The sequence below is a fragment of the Fukomys damarensis genome, unplaced genomic scaffold, assembly GCF_012274545.1.
Source record: "Fukomys damarensis isolate Sample0158 unplaced genomic scaffold, DMR_v1.0_HiC HiC_scaffold_11, whole genome shotgun sequence".
In the NCBI taxonomy this organism is placed as follows: domain Eukaryota; kingdom Metazoa; phylum Chordata; class Mammalia; order Rodentia; family Bathyergidae; genus Fukomys; species Fukomys damarensis.
Window position 1 is genome coordinate 9,371,034 of NW_022900923.1, and position 24,074 is coordinate 9,395,107.

The window sequence follows — 24,074 nt, forward strand, 5'->3', positions numbered from 1 at the left end:
CCCGTACTTTTCATTAACGGCCCTGTGCACAATCCAAGGGGCGACGCAGCCAGCACAGCCGCTGAAGTTACCGGCAGCGCCCACGAGGTGGCGCGCGTGTACGAGTGTCGCGAATATGGACCAGGGTTCCCACGCGTAGGCCACCAAACACGCTGCTCTCGGACGGTGTGCGAGCCGCTCCGGTGTCTTCGGTGTCTAAGGCGGGAGCTCCCCTCTGCACACGCCTCGAAGGTCCCCTTCCCCAAATATCCCCATGTCTTAGAGCCTTACAATCTCTAGGTGGAATAAAAATCCTACTTATTCTGGAAAGTAAAACAGTGTGTACACGGATTCCCTTTTCAGACATTTTACAGCAAAACAAAGGTTGTACTGCCAAGAGTCACAAAATTAGAGAGGAAATGAAGAGCTGTTATTTTCATAACAAGGTCTTTTAACTTAGCCAAAGAATTCTGAGTTCTAAAACAGCTCAAGCTCCAGAGCGGCAGTTTTCTTAGAGATTTACTGACTTCAGGCATTTGCCGCCGTGGGCTCAAACCTAATAAACACATCCGCTGTTAAGTTGTGCTGGGAACCTTTAGATAGCTTTGCCAGTACTGTGAGGGATGGAGACCCAGTATACTGTATGTGACCTGCTTGTTATATGCTGGCCAGGTAGCTAAATGGTCTTTATGTTTTCATAGCAAAAGGACACAGCTTATATAGTAAGCACTGTACAAAATAAAATGTGGTTTTGTTTCACCTTACTTTGTCCCATTTCTCACATTACTTCAATAACTTACTTGTGAAATTACTGTGAACTGTTCTGTGCATAGATCTGTAGACCTTTAACAAGCTATGATTTAATTTTTCACATTAGTAAGTGGACGCTGCCACACACATTGTTCTAAATGGCCTTCTATTAATTTACCATTATGGCAGAATGGTCCAGATGCAGTCACTCCCTTCACCGACTCAATGGCATTTGCTATACTGTGATAGCCATTTCACTGAGGCTTGCCCGAGGGTCAACTGTCATTGGAAGCTTGATCCAGAGGGAGGCGCTGTGGGCTTCTCAGAGGTGGAGCCTTGTGGGGGGCCCTCGGTGCCTTCCCTTCCCCCTCTTCCCCTCGCCCTCTTCATTTGGGATGTGAGCGCTTCCACAAGCGTTCTGGCTCATGAGAGGCCAAACCAATGGAGCTGTCCAATCTTGGATTTTAAAACTCCCAAGGCCTGGGCCAAATTCACCTCTCTTACTTCCTAAGAGGTCTGCAGCAAGTAAATTTGCTACAGTGACAGAAAGCTGATTAATACAATATTTCACAGAATACTATTAATGATATAGAAGTCCCTCAGGCCCCTAGCGATATCTAAAACCGGCAACAGGACCAAATCTTAACATATTTTTTCCTATACTTACACACATACCTATTACAAAGTTTACTTAGACATTAAGCGCAGCGTAAGATGAATGGCAATATTACTAATAAAAAAGGACAATCCTAGCAAAATACGGCGGTAAAAGTTATTTGAAAATTATCAACTGTTTATTTCTGGAATTTTCCATTTACTATCTTCGGCGCGAGGTTGGCCGTGGGTAACGGAATCCACAGACAGCTACACTGCAGATAAGGCAGCACCGCTGTCCTTCCAGAACGCCTGCTGCCTGTCAGGCTCCAAGGCGTCTCACGTTTTCCCTCACTCATTACAATCACCTTACGGGAGAGCTGCAATTTATCACCGCCGCCATTACAGATGACAAGACAGAGACGGAGAGCGGATGAATTACTCCCTAAGGCCACGATAAATAACTTCCTCAAGGTCACGAGCTGGTGGGAGGCGGTGCTGCGATGCGGACTCAGGCATCTGGTACTGAAGTCCATGGCCTTCACTACCACATGCATGAGACCAGTTATGCTGCAGACGCACATCTCGTTGGAAATGGACATTTGGAATGTTTACAGTTTAAAAGCACAACAAAGACCATACAAATGAACATCAGTTTTTTCTTGAAAGTACATCTCTAGAAGCAGGGTCGCACACACACGCGTATTCAAAAAGTTGGTAGGCAAAGCCAAACTGACCTCCAGGGCAGCTTGATCTACCCACACTGCCCCTGGACAGTATCATTTATCTGTTGATAAGCTGATAAACTAAAATAACTTTCAATTTGCATAGCTCCACTCACTTGTTGGTTTGCGCAGGACTTCTAATGCTTTCCGGCCTCTGGTCTCAATTCGTCTTCTGACTTCTTGACTATTACCCTGCCGAGTTATCTTCTTTGTGGAGTCGCAGCCGCCTTCTCACACGTCCGGTCTTCCAGTGAACGAGCAGGAACCTCCGCCTGATGCCCAAGCAGCACTTGCAGCTGCAGCTGCACAATCCAGAGAGGCTCCCGGGTAGGTCCAGAGGAAAGATCTGAGCACAGAACTCCTGAAGTCACTCACGGCTGCTTCTCCAGTGCCTTCACAGACAGGTAACAACGTCATCAAGGGTATGGCGCGTGACCTGCCCACGTGTTGTGGAATTATGAAAGGACCCAACATGATGCGACAGACAGGAAAAGCAAGCCAGGTGGTTCTCGAAGCATCTCAGAGAAGGTGCCAAAGCACACCAGCCTGGGTTTGAATTCTGGAGTCATCACTTATTTTGCTGGTGGTTCTGGGCCAGGTGATTGCCTTTTCCTACCACCAACCTCCTAGAACAAGAATCAAAGCACTACCATGCAGAGTTGAAAGGATCCAGGAAAATATCCGTAAGCATTGGTTAGTCTGCCACATAATAAGTATCCAACTATTGGTACTAAATAATATCACCACTACTATTAACAATATGGAGGCTCCTCTTGGTGGTGGTGACCGAGGGAGTAAAAGTTCCGACTTGCCCAATGTAACCGATATGACAAGCCCTGCTCACTTTGTTGTGGATTAAAAAACCCCTTCAAGCCCACCTCAACCCACCCAGCGGGTAAGCAGTGTGTCTTCCCTTTCTACCCCTGCATTCTCTTTCCACGGCCCAGGCATCTCAGCTGTGCTCAGAGCCCTCATCTGGCTTGCTCCTGTCTTGCAGCATTGGCCACAGATTCAATTACTCTCCTTTGAGCCTGACAGGCTCCTCCACCAACACTCCTCGTCCAAGACAATACGACCTGTGGTTCTCTACACTGTGAGGAAGTCCGAGTGCCACTGTGTCACGCGACTAAACTTACCCAAGGGCTTCCGAGTGGAGCTGGCCTGGATCACCACTTCCGTCTCCTTGGACCCCACAAGAATGTCTGTCACCTTCCCACCTGGGTGCATCGACCCCACCTTAGACCTTTCCGTTTCTGTACTCAACCTACAAGTTCACCTCCACCCCACTCATGTCTCTTTTTTATTACAGGATACAAGAAATTATTTCAGGAAAACACAATGCCAGCTGCTCTAGAATACCTTTTCCCCTTCTCGTTTTACAAGAGACTGAATTCTCCAGATCTAGACAGCTCCTGAGAATCCCACCCTTTTCCACTTGCAAATAAGGCGGCAGGAAGGAAGGAGGGTACTTCTGTGACTAGGATTCACTTGGGAGCTTAAGAAGTTAAATTCTGAGCAAAGCGGAATAAAATATGTCACCTTCCTTGGTGGAATGTTCAGCTTCACGCGTTCTCTGTATCTAGTACCACAGACACCAGATACCCACATACAACAGATGATGACACCGATGAAGCTGTACAATGATTTCATCTGAATTCTCACTGTTCAGGTGGCGGCACGCATTAAAAACAAAATACAGAACAAACTTTGAAGCCAGTCAAGTTTGTCAAACAATTGGCTGAAGAAAATTCAAGATTACAATTTTTCTTCTCATTCCTACTGTTAATCATCCCAGTTTGTGGAATGTCTTAAAGTGATTTATGTATTTCCTAGGCTGCTTTCACAATCATGCTTTCTGACATTCAACGACTCTGAGAGGCCAACTTGTTGGATTTCAATAACCCACAAGACTGTTTATTTTCCCTGGTGTTGCAAAAATATCTGAGCATTTTCAACTTAAAAATCACAGAAAAAGAAGAGAAAGCCTTACTCATCTGTTCATGGATGGGCAGGTGTTCATATTTAAATTGGTTGTATTTATAGAGCAGAATGGAGGCTGTATTGGTTTCCTACTGCTGAACTGCTTGCGGCCTAGTCGAATCACGGTGATTTGAGGCTGTATGGGCTCCATGATGACCTCATGGTTTCCAAAAGTGTTCTCAGACGGCTGAGCATCAGAAGCATGCTTGTTTGCTTGGATGCCTTCGGACGTGTCTGAGTAACCAGGTTCCATCTGGTTCAAAGTCCGCCTGGGGAGACAGAGCAGAAGGGGAACCCTGCTCTTTGACCCTGTGAGTCTGGGGATGAATCCCAGAACTGGCCTGCCAGGTCTGACTCTGCGGCCAAATGCTGGGCAAGGTCTGATTACACCCTGCTGTAGAACATCCACATGGCTCTCAGAGTTAAAATGCAGCTCTTTTCAAGTGTGTAAAGCTGGAATTGAAGTATGATGCTCTACCCTTGGTATTCTCAATTACATACGGGATTAATTTGTTAAATGCAACAGTCTCTGGCTTGAATATAATTTATCTGTGATTTTACTTGATCAAGTGATTAAACCTGTAACTATTTTTTAGCAAAAGTTAAAGAGGTGGTGGGGAGGGAGGGGAAGAGGGAGAGGGAGAGAGGGACAGACCAGACAGAGAAAGGCTGAATAATGGTCATGGAGTTAGGAAGAAGTTCTGGAGTACTACTGCACAGCAGGGTGACCATGGTACCAATATCATGCTGCATTTCTCCTGGTGCTAGAAGAAAACATTTTAAATGTTTTCACAATAAAGAAATAATGAATGTTTAAGGGGATGGATATGTTTCATCTGATTTCAGCATTACAAAATGTAATATACATGTATCAAAACATCACATGGACCCCATTATGTGCACAATTTCTGTGTTTTTAATGTAAGAGTTAAACATAAATTTATCTAATTAAAAAATATAAAATGACAATGAAGAATTTTATTTTTCCTGGCCAATAGTCTCTACTTTATCAAATCTATGGGTTCCAAACAGGCATTGGTTTCAGATTGCAGAGTTCATCAGATGAACATTCAGATGTATCCAAGCTAAAAGCTCAGCTCCAAAACAGTGGAATCACTTGAGATTTGAAGAACGTTCTAAGAAAGAAACTCAGTGAAAGGAGATATTCTATGTTAGGTTCTCAATACCTTGAGATTTAATAAGAGGAGAAGATATAAAGAAGCAAGAATATAAGGTAAAATACGTCAACTATAGCACGCTGATGTTCAGCAGTACCATGATGGTCAATCACAGGTCCCCAAGGACATTCCAATTAGCAACCCATCTCCGTGCCACCAGTTCCCAAGCCTAGATTTAAAGACTAAGGGTGAATACACAAAAAATGGTAGAGAAATTCAAACAAGGAGATAGACACAGAATTGGGAAGACAAAAGAAACTGCAGTCCGGGCTCTGACTCAACACAAATTTGTAGTGCGCCCTTGAGTCCATGCGACTGATCCATTTGGATTCAGTTTCCACAGGGGAATGACACTTATTCCCTTTTCCAGTGCCAGTGTGAAGATAAATGAGACAATACACAGTAGGTACAAGGAACGTAAAAGTAGATCAACATGACACAGGCTTGTTTTAACACTAACACTATTAAAAAAAAACTCGATCTGTATTTCTGGTGTTACTAAGAATATAGGCACATTCTACAAGATACCATGAGGTCTACCTTTGACAAAGATAAAGACAGAAGCCATATAAAAGTTTTTCTCCTCAAAAGTAAAATACTCTTGTGTACATAATGAAAGATTGTTGCTAAAAGTCATGATTAACTCTAATAATTAGGATACCAGCAAGAATGTCTATAATCTTCCTGAGAACAAGAGAAGAAAATAAAAGGTTGCTGTATGCTTTAAAAAATTTTCCTGGGCTAATACAAGTTAGTATCGCATCAATGTGTTAATAAACACCCCTCAAAATAGTAAGAACTTAAAAATGCAACTATAGAAACTAATGAGTGCTGTTTAGTCGTTTTTTAAATGAGTTTGAAGTACTGAAGGACATTCCATTTCCTAAGATAACAATTTTGTAGAATGTAATTACCTGTAAATCTGTTGAGTCGCAAATACAAATAAACCCAGCACCAAATGGGCTGTGAAGCTCGGTGACAACAGCTCTATCACGTAAGGCATCACAGAATTAATTCCAGGAGCCGAGAAGTCAGTGAGAGGTGTGGGGGTCCCTCTCAGCTCCTCTGCCCCTCGCCGTACCCACCCACTGGGGCACCAAGTCCCTCCAGAATAGCCCTTCTTAACTCCTCTTCACTCAAGTCTGTCCCTGAATTTCCACTGCCATGGTTTTAATTTAGCTTCTCATCGCCCCTTATCAAAAACATTACAATACAGCCTCACCGAGTCCTCTGCCATCTTCCTCTGTACCCCTTCCCCCTGCCACAGAGCTATCATCCTGGAATATGCATAAAAAATAAATATGGAAGCTGCTTAAGTTATTCCTTCGCTGAAAATCCCTTAATGAGAGCACAGCATACATCTTCATCCAGCTCTTTCCTTTCTCTGAATAGCATCCCTTTAGTCACCTCTCATCCTTCATTTATATCCACACACATTATCATTCCTGGAAGACATCATAGAGCTGCCAGTGCAGCCATCAGATAGCATCCTAATTGTCTTTCAAAACCCAAGTCTGAAACTGCCTTCTGGGGGAAGTCTTCTCTACCTGCTCTCGGTTGACTGCTACATTCTCTGTGCTACCTCTGCAGTTTGCTCCAAATTCTTTTACTGCCTTTAGCACACTGCTTTATAAATACGCATTTATATGTAAATCATCCCATAATTTATGAGCTCAGAAGGCAGCACTGCTGCTTATTTACTTGTGTGTCTCTCATGTCTAGCAGGGTGTCTAGCAAAAATAGTATTCAAGAAATGAATGTGAACTCAAAAGCCTGAGCCACTAGGGAAGGAGAGGCCAGCTGTCTCCCTTGGTGTCAAAGAAGAGGGAAATCTTCCTCTAAGCCCGACTGACAGATAAAAATTTATGTATGGTCATGCGCACACACACACACACACACACCACACACACACAAAACAGAAATAAGAGGTGGAAAGAAAATCAAGAAAACAATAAAAGTAAGGCTCCACATTGAGAGAAAAATGAAAGTAGCTACCAATAATTTTAAAAATAAGACCTGTGCCCCAAATTACTGATCCCCATTTTCCCAAGGCAGCTCACAAAAGCATCTCCAGTGGACATTAAACAAAACTGCAAGGGTACTAAACACACAGTCACCAGCTCAACTGTGTCCTTTCTCCAAATTCGTGGTTCAAATTCCAACCCAGTACTTCCAGACGTGATCATAGCTAGAGGGCAGTTCTTTAAAAGACAATTAAATTCAAATGGGGTTGGTACTTATGGAAGGAAAGGACCTGGGTAAGTGCATGCTCAGACACCACCCTGTGATGGGGCAGCAAGAAGGGTCACCTGCAAGCCAAGAGGACAGGTCTGGGACAGCTCCCTCTCTGCCCTCAGAGGAAATCAACCTCATCGGCATCTTGACCCTGGATTCCCAACCTCCAGAACAGTGAGAAAATAAATTTCTGTCCTTTAACCATGCGCTGTGTGGTATTTTGTCATGCCCTTGCATAGTGATGCACATTTGTGGGGTGCATGAGGACCGTCTTCACATATCCGAAAGGCTGGCAGTGGGAAAGAGATCATCATCACTTTCTCTAGGATTACTCTATTCTGGCACAGAATAGGAAGGACTAACACTCAGGATTAGTTAACCTTCATGGTGCTTGCCAGCCTTAATAGCCTATGATCATTAAAAAGATACTCCCCTGAAAGGATGTCCAACTGCACACAGGACCAAGACTGCCTTGAAGAGCTTAAAACATTTTCTTAAGAGACCAGTATCTTATGTGACTACATTTAAACAGTTGCAGGGTGGGGCCGGGGACTCAGTTCAGTGGTGCTGCCACCTGAGTTTGATTCTTGGTACAAAATAAAACAAAAAAAGGCACAGGGTGGCAGAGACCAAAAGTGGAATTCTGGCATTCTGACCTCCCTTGATGATGTTCAGGTCAAAAGACTTCCGTGAAAAGAAGTCACAGCTGCCGGCCATACATGGGCAGACGTGGAAACGTGGCATGGAATGTGCGGGAGAAACAACAGAAGAAACACGCTAAGGTGGGAACGAGGAAGCCTAAGGAAGCCAATCTAGTCAGGACCACAGCGTGAAGGGAAGCTCTGGCTCTGGGTCCTGCATCGTGCTTACACTAATATTGTGCACAGAGCAGGACACACGTAAGGTCAGTAAAGTTGCTTCCTATTTCTGCACCACTTTCAGACCTAGTAATACGCACAGGGCCAAGGCAAGGCAAGGCAGGTACTACGGTAATTTACCCATCCCTTTGGGGAAGATTATTATGCACAGCACCCCACAGGAGTGCAGAGCTCCACCCACAGGCGGAGCGGAGCGAAGGAGAACAGCGTCCCGGAGGGGAAAAGTATCAGAACACAGCTGAGGGTCCCCGAGGAGGCAGCAGAGGATGAGGGCAGCGTCCAAGCTGAGCAGCTGTGCGAGTCCAGCACCATTAACTGGAGTTCAGGGCACTGCAGATGGCGGCGCGAGCCCAGGTTCAGGCCCTGGGGCGGGGGGTTGGTACAGGCAAAGAATGGGGCTGCAGGGGGCGCCCTCAGATAAGCCTGAAGCGAAGGGACAGCGGTATGAACGAACCCAGGAGCAGAGGAGCAGACCTTGAGTGCACAGCGCTGTGAAAACACTGGAGGAACGTGGAATGTGTCCGTGTTCCCTCTGCTGTACGGGTGAACAGTATAAAGCTCCGGGCATTGGGTTTGAACCCAGTGGATTAAACCAGGCAGGTGTCCTTCCTGGCATTCACAGCTGGTGACATCTGGGGACATTTACCAGGCAAAAGCTCCACCTTAAGAATATGTTCTTTAAATCACTTTTCAAAGCATATACTTGCAGAGCAACTCCCATGAAACGCGGTAAAATCTGGGTTCACCACCAAGTGGAAGATGACAGAAAAGTGTGGGTCTGAAGATGATCAAGGGCAGCTGGAGCATTTCCACTAACCACAACTGATGGGCTCTCCAGACGGGCCCGATCCCTAAGCCAGATTCCCAGAGGAAAGCTATGTTACAGCAAGGCCCCCGGCTCACTGAGAAAAAGAAAAGAAATTCAGAGGACATATGGGTGGCTGGCTTCGCTCAAATATTCCTAACAGGTAGCAAAGGTACAGAAAAAACAGCATGATGAGTGAGACCTACATTCTGCTGCTGCCAGCAAGGAGCTGGGGGGGCCTTACTTCCTACTTCTCTGTGTCTGCACACACACGATCTCTTCTACCGCAGAGCGGGGCCGGAATCTAACTCCCACGAGACAGTAGGTGCTACAGCTTGGATATGAAACATTCCCAAAGGCTCTGTATTAAAGGCTTGTTCCAGTTTGGCACTATGGGAGATGGTGGAACCTTTCAGAGGTGGGGGCTGTGGGAGTTCTTTAGGTCACTGGGGGCGCACCCTTGCGGGGACTGAGAGACTCTGCACTTTTGCTCTTCCTTTCATTTTTCTGGCCATGAGGTGAGTTAGTTTTGCTCTGCTACCTACTCCTGCCACGATGATGCACTGCCCTGCCGCAGGCCCAAAAGCTATGAGGCCAATAAATCATGAACTGAAACATCCAAATGAGCCAAAATCAACCTTTTCTTTTTATAAGCTGATTATCTCAGGTATTCGTTAGAGTGATGAAAAGCTGACTGACACAGTTACATTTCTTGAAAAGGCCTAAGCTTACATAAATGAAAAGATTTCTTCAGCATTATCATCCTCAAGGAGCAACAAGTCCCACCTATTTCCTGGAAACTTAGTGTTTCTTATGTTCCACAGAGTACTACGTAAGGAGCAGTATAAAGGTCTCATAATCCATTGCTCTTCTCAGAGAGAAGCTCATGAAAGAAAACTGTATAATACAGTGAGTGTATCACTAGTCCACAGATAAGTATAAGAACTATAAAAATGCAAGTAAATTTTTTGATAGAAATATTTAAATAAGAGTAATCTAATGGTCTAATAAAACAGTAATTGAATAAATTAGAGAAGACTCATAAGGTGGAGTATTATACAGCCATTGAGTGGACACTGTTAATGGCAGGAGGAAATTATAATGACAATGTTTAACAAAAAGGCAGTATACAAAATAAAATAAAATACTTGGAATAAGACAAACTCTACTAAAATTAATCTAATAATAACCCATCTTCTGGCTCTGATGAATTATTATAGCAGATTAGACCTCCCGTTATATTTCCTCAGGAAACTGAGGAAATTATGTGAGATTCATTTTCAGACGCTAGACCACAGGCAGCACAGCAAAGAAGGCAAGAAATGCAACGGGCAAAGCACTGGTTAGATATATGAGCTGTGCTCAAATAATACAGTGAATGCTGAGATTGTTTTAAAAATTATTGAAGAGACCCACAGCCTTTAATTCCCCTCACTTCAAACACTCATCCCATTGTTCCTGTCACTGAGTCTGCCTCAGCGTCATGACTCAATCAAAAATATTTACTTTTCATGCTCGTTTGGACTTGAGCAAAAGCCAGAGGTTGTGCAGTGCCCCAGATGGTGAACAGTGGAGGAGGACACAGCATTATGCTTTTAGGAGCCCGCCTTTCTGTTGGATGGCACCAAGTAATAGCACTCCGTTTTCGTTTCTTATCACACCTTTCAAAGACACTCATGGAAGGAAGAGGACTTCCACAACTGCCTCAGAAAACGCCAGCAATGATGGGATAAGTATGTTTGATGCGAGGGAGAGTATTTGGAGGGGATTCATGACAGTGTGTTTTTCACCATAATAGTTTTTATACTTTTCTATTTAATCATTCACCATACGGTGGAAGCGGTGAAACTGTCCAATCATAGATGACATTACTGTCTTGGTTACTTTTGCACTGTTAAGATATAATCCCTGGCACCCCCAAATTAGAGGAGGAGAGGGTTATGTTGGCTTACAATTTTACAAGTTTCAGGTTATGGTGGGCGAACGTAAGAATGGAAGTGGCGTGGAGGAAGTGCTGGGCAGAGAGGGCTGCTGCGTCATGGCCGCCTGGACACAGAGAAGAGAGCAGCAGGGGAGAGAGAGAGAGAGAATTCCAGGTCACACTCCCAGGGACCCGTCCCTTCCAAGCAGACCCCTCACCAAGAGGCCCCCGGAAGACATTGTTTGTTTGTTTTTTTCTTTTCTTTTTTTGGTACCGGGGATGAAACTCTACACTTTGTGGTTTTGAGGCAGGCAGTGGTGCCAACTTAGGTAAATCCCCGGCCCCTGGAAGACAGTCTTGATCTAAACCATAACAACGTCTACAGAGAAATTATAAAGAATCTACCAAAGAGCTGTTAAAACCATTAAGTGAATTGTGCACAGTCATGGACAACAGATTGGCTTACAAAAATGAGTTGTGTTCCTATCCATGTAAGTAATGACAAATACAAAAACAACTTATAGGACCACAGAAACACACAACTTAGGATAAACTTACCAACATCTTTTCAGAGTAAACCAAAAAACACTGCTGGAATGAAGATACGAAAGAAATTAAATAAATGGAGAAATATACTATGTTCATAGACTGAGAGGTGGAAACTTAAAATTTGGCTTCTCCCAATACTGTCTCACAGATTTAACACAATCCTATTCAAAATGGAACAGTACATATAAAATGAAAATAACCTGGAGTAGCCAAAACAACCCTGAAGGTAAGGAACATGGATCAAAAGCTTACATAGTCTGACTTCAAGACTTACTAAAAATGGAAGCAATGAAGACACTGTAGTATTGGCATGAAGATAGCAGACAGATCAATGGACACGAAAAGAGTTGAGAAACAGACCAACACAAACACGGTGAATTGATTTTCTTAGAACAGAGCCAAGAAAATTTAATGGAGTGTAGTTAGCCCTTTCAAAAAATAGTGCTGGAATAAATTGACAGCAGTATTGATAAAAGAAATGATTTTTGACCCCCCCTCCCACATCATATACAAGATAACGCAAAACAAATTAGAGATCTAGACCCTTGAAGAGCTGATATTACCTCCAAGAAGAAAATAATGATGATCTTTGCAACATTAAAGTATTAAAATAATAAGACCCAAAAACCACTATCCTAAGAAAAACAAAATGGATGTTATCAAAATGGAAAATTTCTGCCTTACAAGCAACATTGAGAAAATGAATATGCAAATCACAGAGTTGGAGAAAATATTCACACTACCTACAGCTGACAAAAAATTTAAAGGCAAATATAAAGATCTCTTAAAATTAATGAAAAGAGCAAGCAATCCATAAAAATGTGCAGAAAAATCTGAACAGAATACTTTGAAAAAATAGATACCTGAATGTAAACATATAAAGTGATGTTCAATGTCATTAGTTACTTGGCAAATGCAAATTAAAACCACAAGAAACTCCAAGTATGCACATTAGAATGTCTAAAAATAATGATGGTTTAATGTACCAAGTATTGGCACAGATGTGGAGAAAACAAGATTCTCCTATGCAGATAGTGGGAGGCTTAAAATAATACAACTGTCAATAATAGTTTGGTGTTTTTTTAATAAAATAAAAGTACACTTAGTAGGTTACCCAGTTATTTTAATCCCAGGTTTTCAACTTCAATAAATAAAAGCATCCCCATATAAAGACTTCCACAGGAATGTTCACAGTAAGCAAGCCAGTATTGGCATAAGAATTTATTAGTGTTTACTCATAACAGACAAAAAATGAGAACAATGATCAACAGACAAATGGTAAGCAAAACGTGGCACAGTGGCCAGGCGTGATGGTGCACAGCTGTAATCCCAGCACTCAGGGCAGGCTTAGGCAGGAGGATCCCTGTAAGACCAGTGTGGGCTACACAGTGAGTTCCACGTCTGTCTCAACTACATAGTGAGACCCTGTCTCAAAAAAAAAAAAATGTGGCATATGAATACTAGAAAATGCTATGTGGTAATACTTACTGGCCAAAAAGAGAGTAAACGCCACACACACAAAATAAAATACTCCCAAAACAAAAAGAGGAATTTAGACTAGATCTTCCACCTTTAATAAAAATTAAGTAAAATGGATCATAGATCCAAATGTAAAACAAAATCTATAAAACTCCTAGAAGATAACCAAGGTGGCCATGGTTTGTTAATGGTCCATGAACGATGTAACTGGCAAGACAGACTTCATTAAAACTAAAATCTTCTGCTCTGTGAAAGATACTATTAAGAGAATGAAAACACAAGCCACAGATGGGGAAAAATACAAAATGAAACTGATGAAGGTCTGAAACTCAAAATACTTGAAAAACTCTTAAACAATGTCAACCATAAGAAATAACCAACCAGTTAAAAAATAGGAAAAAGATCTGAACAAACCCTCTATCCAAGAAGATATACAGATGGGAAATAAGCATATGAAAGGATGCTCTTTGTGCTATGTCTTCAGGGACCTGCAGATTAAAACAGCAGTGAGATACCACCAGATACCTATAAGAACAACTAAAATCCTAAGCACTGCCGATTCCGAACCCTCGCTAGCATGTACAACAACAGGAACTCTTCCCTGCTGCTGGTAGAATTGCACAACGGGCAGCCACTTTGGAAGACTGGTGGTTTCTGATAAAACTCAACATTATTCAGTGCTAAAATGAAGCAAGTGATCACGCTATAAAGAGACATGGACCCTCCTTAAACACACATTGCTAAAGGAAAGCAGCCAGTCCAGGGGGTACTCACTAAATGATTCCAACCACATGACATTTCCAGAAAAGGTGAGACTAAGGCGCTGGTAGGAAGATCAGTGAGCACCTGCAAAGGCCTGGGGGAGTGGGGAGGTGTGAGCCATGCCCAGGAGGTACCGGGCAGTGAAAGTACTACGCATGGCACTGTAAGGATGACTGTGTCCCCGCCATGAATCTGTCAACACCTACAGAGTGTGGGGACAATGACTGATCCTTGAGTAAACTACAGACCTTAGCTAATAACACCGCATCAACACTGGCTCATCAAGGGTAACAAATGCGAAGTTAACAGGGGAAACCGCTGGAAGACGGGGGGGGGGCATTTGGGAACTTTCTGCTCAGTTTTTCTGAGAATCTCAAGCTGGCTTAGAAAATAAGTCTATTGGGCTGGAGTGTAGCTCAGTAGCAGAGCGCTTGCCTAGGGATGTGAGGCCCTAGTTTCAATCCCACCACGGAAGGAAAAAAAAAAAGAAATTTAAAAATAGTATTGATGATAAAAAGTTGAAAATGAATTCTAACAGCAATTAGAATATAAAAGCAATCAAATATTTGTGAAAGCGAAACTCCTTTAGAAACAAAGGAATGAACTGTTGACATCTGCAAAAATATGGATCCATTTAAAAAATATTGTGCTGAGTAAAAGAAGCCAGGCACAAAAGAGTACATGCTGTTGTATTCCATTTATCCAAATCCTAAAACAGGCAAGGTCTCCAGCAGGAGGAACCAGGGGAAAGAAATTAAATAGGGGAATGGGGTAAGAGTTGGGAGAGGCTTATTTTGGGGGAGAATGAGGGTATGCACCCCCCAGGGTTAGGGGCGAGGGAGACGTCCACCTTGATCAAGGTTCTGGTCACCTGGGCACCACATCTACCAGAACTCACCCAACTTTACACTAAAACCGGGTGCATTTCATTGCATTTAAGTCATATACCGGGACCCATTTGATATTTCCAAAACCAGAGTGGGAAGAACAGAAGTTCTAACCAGAGAGCAAAAAGAAAGAAAAGAAAAGAATGGCAGAGAGAGGACTGAATATACTATAATGAAATATTAGAAACATTTACTTTAGGAAGTAGAATTATAGGTCATCGCTGTTTTCTCTTTCAGACTTTTCTATATTTCCATTCTTTGATACTGAAGATGTAGTCAGTAAAAATATCGTATTGAAAAAGCAATAACCAATAACCCTACCATTGCTAAGACGAAATGAAAGAAAGGGCGAGCAGGAAAGAGAAGCCATTGTGGCACTTTGTCCAGAAGGGGGAGTCAAGAAACTGTTCACAGAGGCAGTGATATTTGTGTTGCAGCTACAGAATCACAGCCTTACACAGGACTTCACCAAAGACGGCAGAGGAGTCGGTCTGCAAAGGCGTGTGCGGAGGAGGCTCTGGCAAATCCGCAGAAATGGACTTAAGCTGAGCCCTGAGGTTGTGCAATGGAAAAGATGAAGCTTCTCTGTCACTGATTTCTGACCACAGGAGAAACAAAGGTTCCCCTTAAGCGGATCTTTCCGGACAGCAGCAGTGGGGGAACTCCTGGGTGAGAAGTTTTGCAAGGAATGCACCAGCGTGGCGGCGGTCCATCCTGTGAAGTCTCACTCTCAGCTTCATACGCACAGGAACTGTGAGGTCCGGAGTTCTGACACCACCACGGAGCAGGTCTGTGGGAACCACGACTCCAGGAACAGTCTCCCTTGGTGATTCTGCACCATCTGTTCCAAGAAGTCCACCTCTTACCTCCTGGCCTTTACATATTCATTTGTATTAAACTCAGAAATTCACTCAGCAAGCTGTTTCACGGCTCCTTAGAGATCACTGCTTGGCTAAGTGTTCTAAAATAAACCAAGCATCACTCTTTCTTGTGTTGCAATTACGTATGTACATAAAGATTTTTCTTTCATCGTTTTTAAAAACAAAATTTTAAAACTGTAACTTGGGCATAAGATTACTAACTCACCTCTGGCCCTCTTCAGTTTTGTTCATTTTTCTTAATAACGGAGCTGTACAATATTCTTCTAACTGATAGTCTGGCTTCCTCCTTACTGTTTTATTGTATAAACATTATTTCTAAAGCGCTCAATATTGGGAATAATGGCAAAGCCTCCGTTCTCAGCAACCCTTTGGCACGAATCCATATCCGCCTTATGGAATTTTCTCACTGATCATCTCCTCTTTAGTTTTCAGGATTTCAATATCCTCCAAAAACTATGCCCAGCAAACCTACAGCAGTAGGTCAGTACCCTAAGAACAGTGCTCCTCCCCGTGCAATGTTCCCTCAAATCACCTGGTAATCTTGGTACCGGCAGACCCTGATTCAGTCAAGTGGGAGAAGTCAGCTTAGGTCCTGCATTTCTCCCAAGACCTCCCACAAGAAGCTCAAACTGCCTCTTTGTTGTAGACATCTTAAATAGCAGAGTGAAGCATGAACCGCCCAAGGCCCCAAAGACCTCGATTTGGTCCCTACATATACCCGTGGGCCATGATCATCTCTTTCCTTCCCTCATCACATTGCCCTTGACACTAAGATATTTCTCAGGTTCAACTGATCTAAGCTACATTCCTAAATCCCACTGGCCATGTAACATGCTTACAACTTCTTGGCATCTTCCCTGCCTTCAATATTTTTTCATTTCTGGATTCTTATGATTTCATACAGACAGTCATTTTCTCTATTTGTACTTTCAAATCCATACTCTATATGTTTTTAGATCATTATTTTTAAAACACTTTCCAGAGTTGTCAGTTATAAATCTACAAGGGAAACTGAAATAGTCTCCTCTCTTCCATACCATTTATAGATGGACAGATTAAAGATGAGAGAGGTGCAGACAGGAGCACTTGTAGATACAGAAAGGGCCCTGCATGTACACACTTAGCTGCTTAAGAAAACACCAAAGACGGTCAAACCTTCACAAGGCAAATACATTGGATTTGTAGAGCTCCATTAGACACAAAACCTAACTCTACAAAATAGCCAAACAATAAACAGCAGTCGTCACATATTACATCGAAGTACTTCAGATATTTAAGTCATTCCATGAATTGGGCTATGTTCCACAAAGAAATTTTTCTAGACACTTTGTTGTTTTACTTTGTTCTCAACTCTCTCTACTCTTATTTCCCACTGCATGTTGCCTCATTCTTATTCCAGAAACTAACTTCAGGGTTTTATGGATCCTTATTCTGAGGCACTGTGCTCTTGATTTTGACAATGGTCTTGAGGCCATCATTTGACCACATTAACATCCAATGCTCGCCTTGATATGAATGGGACTTTGACTCCACGAAACCTTGGGAGTAAGTTCACACCCACATTCTTAAACTTGGCTCATTTGTGACTTTCCTTTCTACCTTTACTTTTATAGATATGAAATTATTAAATATTATTTACCTTGGCTCAAGAGCTCTAGATAGTTATCAAAGGTTTGAAATTCACAACCTATTTCTTTGCTAATCACTATTGTTTTATCTGCAGAAGCAACATATCAAGCTCAACATGTCTACTTATTCCTTACTGTCTTCACAGTTTACAGATTTTCAAGGCACCAAACAGTCTCTCCTGAGGCTGTCTCCTGCTCATGCATACAGCTGAGAGTTCCATGAGCACATCCCACTTTCCTCTGACACCCTGTCTCTCCTCAGCCCGCAGTGTAGCATAGTACAACACAGTGATAGTGTATAGTATTTTGTTGCTATGGTATTGTATAGTATAGTATTGCAAGATATAGCAACACCATGTTCTGATGGAATTGCAAAGCAAACTCCAGGTTTATCATGTACCTCAGTCTGCTAAAACAGAGGACTACAGACTGGGTAGCTTTAATAACAAACACTCATTTTTCACAGTTCTGGAGGCAAACAAGTCCAAGATCAAGGCTCCACTGGATCAAGTGTCTTGTATGGACATTTTCTAGTTTACAAACCTGGCTATATGCATTTCTCGCTAAGGCTCACTAGAAAAAAAGAAGTTAGAAATATTTCAGTTTCCATTATCTGCTATAGTTTAGATCTTGAATGTTCCTCCAAAGGCCCACATGCTAAAGGCTTGGTCTCCAGCCTGTGGCACTATTGAGAAGTTGTGAAACCTTTGGAAGGTGACACCTACTAGAAAGAAGTTAGGTCACCGGAGGCTGCCTGGAGGGGATACTGGGACCCCATCCTCTTCCCACTTCTCTCCCTTGCTTTGCAGATATCATGACACACTGTGCCACCACAAGCCCAGAGAAACAGGGCCCAGGGACCACGAACTGACACCGCTAAAACTGCACCACCATAAACCTCTTTTCCTTTTAAGTTAATTTATTTTTGGCATTTGTTACAGCAATGGGAAGCTGACAAACACACTACCTTAGAGTACATCAACGTTACCTTAAGAGGTAGCAATTTTTCTACATTGTACTCAAAATGTCTTACTTGGCCAGTTGCCATTATTATCATACAGTGACCCTGGTCCCACTCCACTGTCTTCCTGAAATGAGAAAAGCAACCTATCGACCTGAAGAGGGGGAAAGAAAAGTTGGGAAAACCCTCGGAGATGAAGGCTGATCTTCCCTTCTCCTAAAGTTCACATCTAGTGTCACGAGTACAGAGGGTGCAGAGCAGGCCAAGCATTAAGATGCAAGGCTCAGGGCAGAGGAGGAGAGGTGGGTATGGGATTGTGCTTTTCACTGTGTCAGTTCTAAGAGTCAGAGGGATGTTTTCAGACCAGGGAACAGGAGGCCTGGAACAAATGAGACACCTTGGCCAGGTAGGAGCAGTCACACTCCCTTCTCCAGCTCTGAGGGAGGCTGTCATGTGTCCCTCCAAGGTAACTGGGGAGAGAGGACACCTCTCTGGCAAGGCTGAGCCAGGTATCAGCCAGGACGGGCGCCGTGGGACCCACAGCTTTGCCTCACCGGCCCCTCTCAGGAGCCTCTGGCATCTGCCAGTTATAGACACTCCTGCTCAGCCTCCTCTAGCGGCAGGGAGGAGGGAGCCCATGCACGCAGGGCCAGGCAGGGCACCTTCCCCAAGGAGCCAGACTTAGGAGCTGTGCTCCAGCAGAGAGGACCCCATAATTCAAAGTATTCAAAATCATACCCCCTACAGCTTCCTTCTGCCTGGGAGTCTTTTCTCATAGCTAAGCCCTGCCAAAAAGAAACTAAGCAATGGATTTTTTTAAAACTTAAAATGAGATCCTTAAGAGTGAACAAAGTACTTGAGAAAACTCCCTTTTCATCCTTCATCGTCTCTAACACGTACATCTCCCTTTGTAACCAAGCACCTCCTATTTTCCCCCCTGGATTCTAAGGTTAGGTGCTCTTTGTGACTCTTCTTCCTTCCCAACTCCAACTTTCCAATTTGGGCCAAATGACACTTGCATACCCTTTCCACAGGTTATGCAAGATGCTATTTCTACCGTGTGCCCCACGGAGCCCTGTTCTGTACATCTGACACACTTAGGCGTGTGACAGCCCCTATTTAAATGCTCCACAGAGCTACACGAACTGCCTGCCACACACAGGTCCTGCAGCAGATCCCTTCCCTCTCAGGTAACGGACTCAAGCAGAAGCTTTGCCCCAGGTTCTGTGGACACAGGTTTCCCATCGATCTGGCCCTATCATAGCCATCACTGTTTATCTACCATGTGCACCGCGAACCTTTACACAGCACATCTCCAGCCTGCAGGGCTGCTCTGCACCAGACTTTACATAACAGAATGGCTGTTGTCTGGAGTTATTTGCTGCATATGACCTCAAACCCCAGCTAGGGTTTACTTCATGTCCCCACATGGCCATAAACTCCTAAACTCACTTCTGACTCTCTTATCCATGGAATCTAAGTAACAGAAAAAGAGCATCACCTGATCATCGCCAATTATTTCATTATGAGACTTCTTACATAACCTCCACATCTCATCCTCTCCGTTCTTCTTTCTGCAAATCTTCCTTTTATGGGACTACAAAAGGTTTCTGACTTATGATGGTTTTGAACAATCTCTTGGCTTTATGATGGTGCAAAAGTGATACAGGTTCAGCAGAAACTGTACTTCAGATTCTTAATTCTGAGCTTTCCTCACACTAGTGGTACATGGTATAATCCTTTCTTGTGAAGCTAGGTATTCGTAGCAACCACAGCTCCCAGTCAGCCACACGGCCATGAGGGGCAAATAACTGGCCTCCTCCCCGAGGCTGTGGAACTAAGTTAGGATGTCCAGCAGGACAGGGGCACGAAGAGCACTTTCAACTTCCAGCATTTTCTGTTTAGGATAAGCGGATCAGGATGTAAACTCACCACAAGTCAAGGACCACCTGTATCTGAAAATCAGTTAGTACAACCATTTACAACAACAAATTTTCTTCTTTTTTCCCTTTATTAATAAATATATCCAAGTTTCCACGGCTTGTCTGTTTTTATGACATCAATCTTATTGTGCCTTTATATTAACTCCTTCTGAGCTGTGATTTACTTTATAACTCTGCTGAAGTAAGACCAGGTGGAGGATGAAGGACCTCCTCTTGGTGCCCTCTGGCGGCCAGTGCCTGCCACACTGCCGCACCCTTGAGCCAACTGTCCTCTGTCAGTTTTCTCTCCCTGAATCATGTCACGCAGTTGCTTCCCAAGACTCCTCCCTTTGAAAGCTGGAGCCTGCATTACCAAGTAACCCCATTCCTCAGAGACAGGAGAAATCTGTGCAATGGTTCCAAGTAATTTAAGAAATGTTCACACTTATAAACACATCCCCTAGCCAAGTCAAACAGACACTTCTGCCTCCACTTAGCAGAAAATGAACTAAATTTTATCTCTCGCCTCTAGAAGCAGGAACTGAATCTCTATCTTACCACATTTCTCAGCCCCTCTCAAGTCTCCCAGATTAGCCCTGGCCGCTAAGCTTGCAGATGTTCAACCAACACTTCTCCACAACGTGGCTCACCCCAGGCTGGCTGAGGGCCGTCAGCTACACTGCACTGAGTCCACATCTTCCACAGGGAGTTCGCGAATTTGTTTTTTCTTCTCTAAGCAGAAAAAAGAGAAAAGTTCTAGTATTGAATTCTAAACGAATTCATAAATGAAAACAGCTAAGAAGACCCAAGGTACAAACAGTATCCCAGGAAGAAACATAAGCAAAGACACAGTCACCCTTCTAAATATATAACGTTCAGTATTACTCAGCTGTTACTTCTATTTTAGAATGTCTTTAACATAATTTTGTTACAGACGTATTAGTGCTCAAGGAAAATTGCTGAATGAATAAGTGGGTGAAGAATAAAAATGGAAAAAAAAAGGGAGATGTAAACGAGAAAAGATCTGGAGGTTAAATTAGATTAGTGTGATTTGCAATCCTAACAATCACTGGTTAAAAATCCAACCCAGCCTTATGAGCACTTAGACTTCTGGTGGCTTAGAGAATGCAGGTTTAAAGCAGCAGCGTTTTTGATTATTTTGATATTTATAACCAGACCCCTAAGATAACTTAATGTGTTATAAAATCTAGAAGAATTAGCATTAGGTCCTAACCTTCCACATTTTGTCATGTTTTATGTTCAACAGTATAATCATAATGCTCTCATTAATTCTTGGCATCAAACTAATCGAAGTAAAGAAGAGATTCCTGCCAGTACTTACATTGAGATGTTCCTTTAGTTTTTGTGGTTTTGACAAGGAAAGCATTTCTTTCTTTGGTGTTTCTGCTGTATGACCAGGGACACTTCCCAGACCAGTAATATCTCAGAACACTGAATTACACATTTCTACCAGAAAATTCTTGGTATGGAAAAAAAAAACAGAGAGCTAAAGTAAATTTAATTCCCTTTTAAACTATGTAAGGTAGATAAAGCTAGGGTGAGGCGAGGCTGTGTTAATTGAAGTTTTGCTCTCCTTAGATGGAAGGCAACTTTGAAGAAAATAATACTCCATACAATTACTCTTTAAAAAGCCAGTTTCAACTTCAGTAGGCACAGATTGACATCCTTTTCAATAATTTTTTTTAAATGGAGGTTTCTGCTATTTAATGTCATATAAGGTAAGGATTTAACAGCTTCTACTGCAGTCTTATCAAGCATCACCTGATTATGTTCTTACTGGCAGTTTTTAAAAAGGCATTTCTGGATGGATTCACAATCTTCACTTTATCAGACTCTGGGAGATTGTTCCTATGAGAAAATGGAATGAATGACAGTTTAAAAATTACCAATATTATCATTTATAATTCTTTTATACAGTAGGCACATTGACATCCTTTTCAATATAATTTTTTAAATGGAGGTTTCTGCTATTTAATGTCATATAAGGTAAGGATTTAACAGCTTCTACTGCAGTCTTATCAAGCATCACCTGATTATGTTCTTACTGGCAGTTTTTAAAAAGGCATTTCTGGATGGATTCACAATCTTCACTTTATCAGACTCTGGGAGATTGTTCCTATGAGAAAATGGAATGAATGACAGTTTAAAAATTACCAATATTATCATTTATAATTCTTTTATTCTCTCCCCCCAAATACACAACACACACACACACAAACACACACACACACACACACACACACACGCCAAACTAATTTATAAAACTAGTGTTCTGGGAGATAGCTAAGGAATTACAAAATTCGATTTCAGTTACTAAGAGAGTATAACACAGCTTTCTAAGTGTTTGTCAGTATCGTCCCTCTCAGAACATCTGTGGGCATGGGCTGGTCACATGGCTGCCCAGAACAAGGTTTGCAGCTAGGTGTGGCATGTTCCTTGGTTTTAGACAAAGGATGGGTGGCCGTGATGGTGCGATTTCCACGATAGGTTCTGAAGGTAGGAGATGTCTCCATCCTGGAGGTGAGAAAGCAGACCGGCCTCTGAGCAAGACAGCCATGCACTACAGAGGCCAGAGTGACAACGGCAGAAATCCCAGGTGATGGAGACTTCACATAAATCCACGAGCTGTAGTATTATTTCAGGAGCTCTATTACATTCAGTGAAAATTATACCTAGAGCACGCAGATACCACAGATGAGCAAATGTTTAGAGTTAAGCCAAGACCTACTCATCACACAAAATCTGATGTTCCTTCAATGCAGGCAGATAGTCTTATTAAAGGGTTGATAAAGTTTTAAAAATATTGTTGCCATATTTAAAAAATATTAATATCTTAATATTTTTTTCTAGCTGCGGTCCAATTAGACCTCATTCTTTCTTGCTCATTACTATAGTTTTTATCGTGAATGTCCCCCAAAGGCCCGTGTGATGAAGGCTGGGTCCCCAGCCTGTGGCACTACTAGAAGGAGACAGAACATTTAAGAGGTGGGGGGTCTTCGAGTCACTGAGGTGCGCCCTTGAAGGAAATACTGGGATACTGGTGTCCCCTCCTGCCTTGTCTCTTCCTGGCTGCCAGGAGGTGAACTGGCACCCTTTGCCGTAAGCTCCCACCACGATACACTCTGCCACCATTGGCACAAAGCCCAGGGCTAAGCATCCATGGACTGATGCCCCTGACCCTGTGAGCCTAAACATTTCTTCCTTTTAGGCTGGTTACCTCAGTTGTTTTGTTACAACAGGAGAACACTAACGGTATTTACATTTTCACTAATAAAAGAGAAAATAATTTTCAGATGTAAAGCACCTTTCTAATGAGATTTTTCTTTTTCTCTGCCTTTATATTTTCTTCACGGGTCACACTGCAGGCACAGGCGTGTGTGCATGTGCATGTGTGTGCCCATGGATGGGGAGCACAAAAACATCATAGGATACACGAGGCAGTAAAATGGAGACCGAGGCATCCAATAGATGTTAGCTATCCATCGTAACTGGGTAAAAATAACTCTTCTTCTGTTCAGATATGTAAACAAAGTTTCTGTAAACCTGTTTCCTAGTCTTGCACATTGTTGCAGCAGAAATTAATTGATAAAGCATGTTTAAAGTATGTAACAGTGAACCTGATATATAAGAATGCTCAATAATACAAGTCTCTGCTTTCTTTCATGTCATGGATTTATTCATTAAAGTTATATTATGTGCCAGGTACTACACTAATACTGGAAGTGAAAGTAAATCATTCAGAAAGAGATGACTGCTCTCACTGAGCCTTCTTGGGAAATAGTAAGGAGTACAGTAGGAGGGCAAGTAGTTTGCGTGAACAGCTTGATTTAAACTTTTAAATTTCTCTTTATGAAGCGACAAATGCTGACTACAGAGCTGCATTAGGAAATACAGATGAGCAAGTGAAGAGCTGTACAATATTTCCTTGCTTGTATGAAC

General features: G+C 42.7%; 1 protein-coding gene and 1 long non-coding RNA gene across 3 annotated transcripts in view; both read right to left on the reverse strand.

Moving 5' to 3' along the window:
* Positions 1 to 21,979, reverse strand: part of LOC117285539 — a 46,035-nt gene extending 24,056 nt beyond the window's left edge. Inside the window, exons 1-2 of the long non-coding RNA XR_004516612.1 lie at positions 21,897 to 21,979; positions 21,457 to 21,594 (exon numbers count right to left, since the gene is read on the reverse strand). This is a non-coding gene — a long non-coding RNA (uncharacterized LOC117285539). The remainder of the gene's footprint in view (positions 1 to 21,456; positions 21,595 to 21,896) is intronic.
* The window catches only part of Pld5 (phospholipase D family member 5), a 307,043-nt gene that overhangs the window by 261,483 nt on the left and 21,486 nt on the right, over positions 1 to 24,074 (reverse strand). The gene's annotated exons all lie outside the window — the stretch shown is intronic.